The sequence below is a fragment of the Galeopterus variegatus genome, unplaced genomic scaffold (assembly GCF_000696425.1).
Source record: "Galeopterus variegatus unplaced genomic scaffold, G_variegatus-3.0.2 Scaffold4950, whole genome shotgun sequence".
Classification (NCBI taxonomy): Eukaryota; Metazoa; Chordata; class Mammalia; order Dermoptera; family Cynocephalidae; genus Galeopterus; species Galeopterus variegatus.
In genome coordinates this window covers 69,048-71,179 of record NW_007731061.1, presented here as the reverse complement: position 1 = coordinate 71,179, position 2,132 = coordinate 69,048, and positions in this window count along the sequence as shown.

The following is a 2,132-nucleotide window of genomic DNA, read 5'->3' as shown; positions in this document are numbered from 1 at the left end:
GAGAAATTAAATGACCAGTCCAGATGACATCATAATTATGGGTCTTCAAATTCCAAAGTCAAGGGCTGGCCCAGTGGCACACTGGATAGTGCGCCGCTTGGGGAGCGCGGCAGTGCTCCCGCCCAAGGGTTCGGATCCCACATACAGACTGGTTCCCGCTCACTGGCTGAGCGCTATAAATTCTAACAAAAACAAACAATATCAGTAGAGTAATTAACAGATTACCTTATCCTGATTTTACATGGAAGAGATTGGGACTAAGAGAAATTAAATGACCAGTCCAGATGACATCATAATTATGGGTCTTCAAATTCCAAAGTCATCCGAGGATGATAAAACTCATATGTAAATTTATACCTTTGGCATGTCAGAAAGCAACATATATATATCATCATAATAAAATTTTGGTACATTAAGGTTTTCTAAGCTCCAGCCAATGATCTACTTTATCAAAAAAAAAAAAAAAATTACTTCCTTTTATTTCATGGGGATATAGCCTAAACTAAGATGGGTACAATTTCTGTTATTTCTAGCTACTATCACAAAGAACCTAATGAGATAGGTTAAAATATAGTAAATTTTCCTAATTTGAAGAAATTCTTAGAATTTTTATAAGTCTGCTATAAGAAGCAGTAGAAAAAGAAATGTCTGCTTGAATATTCAGTCACCCGACTGGTACACAAAGATCTAACTGCGCATGAGACTGACAGGAGGCTATTACTTCTAAGAATCACTGTTAGCCTTGTTAAATTAATTAAAGTGTTAGTCCATGTTTGTACGTATATTTCTTTAACTAAAATAGTAATTAAAAAGTTAAAAATTTAAAAATTAAAAGTTTAAATCTTTCACATTTCTTTGAAGTAAGACTCATTACTAGTGTAAAAAGCAAATAGCATGACATGAGTCATTCATTCATTAATTTAAATATTTATTGAAAAACTTACTATGTAGTTTGTGTTAGTTGTTGAGTTACTGTCCTTTGAAACTCATTATAGTTTTGAGCTTAATATTGTCTTGGATCTTTTCCCTAATTACTGAATAAAACAATATTGCTGAAATCAAAGTACTTTTTGAAGACCTTTTGATAATAACAGTTTAGAGAAAACCATTATTTTCTCAGTTGTCAACTGAACAAACCAAACACGGAAAACTTATCATACACCAATCACAACACAAATTAAAGTTAAGTATATAGTAAGAAAACTGTCTAGACTTGTTCAAGCTGGGTGAGATTTGAAATTGCTATTTAGCTATAATTCTTCAATGGTCTCTTCCAAAAGAAAAAATTCTTAACTTGGAGCATTAATTTGATAACATGGCCCAAACTAGATACTGTAATTTAAAATAATGGATTACAATGTTGTGTAAATATTATGAAGCAAAATTAAGATACTTACTGAAAGTAACTGAAAGGTCAACATAACATTCACATATGAGGATACTTCAAAAAGTTTGAGGAAAAATTAAAAGGTAATATGAATCCTCCTTTTTGAAGACCCTCATATATGCTAACAATTAGTTTAAAAGAGAAGATACAAATGAATACATAAAAATCTGGAAGCACAAAGTGAAGATTTTCATAACGATGTTCACTTAACTTGTTCACTTAACAAGTGTGGCCCTCCCACTTGTACAAGAAAACCAATGAACATTTGGCAGTTGATAATATAATGCAGATGGTGATGGATGTCAACTCTTTGAGTTCAAAATAGTTCTCATCTTTGTGAATGTTTTGGTTCTCTCTGCTGTTCTCAAGAGAGATTCCCAGACAAAAGCTTCATGATTTACTGACTTACTGTAAATGAGTTATTACAAGTTGGGCTTTTAGAGAAAAGGTTTACTAATTGTCATGTATGAGGGAATTGAGACCCTGCCTGTCTTGAGTGCTAACTCCAGTTCCAAGGAGAAAGACAATGAAGACAGAGTAAAAAGAGAAACATTTTGGGCCAAGTTCAAATATATCTTATGAAGAGTTAATAATAATTCACATTAAGATATATGTACTTTAAAAGAAACAACATGATATACAAACAAATTATTACTATCAGAAAACTGACTCTTCTGCCTGATGAAAGCTTCTTGTTTAACACCTAATTTCTTGGTACTTTTTGTTATAAAGGGTGAGAGAGAGA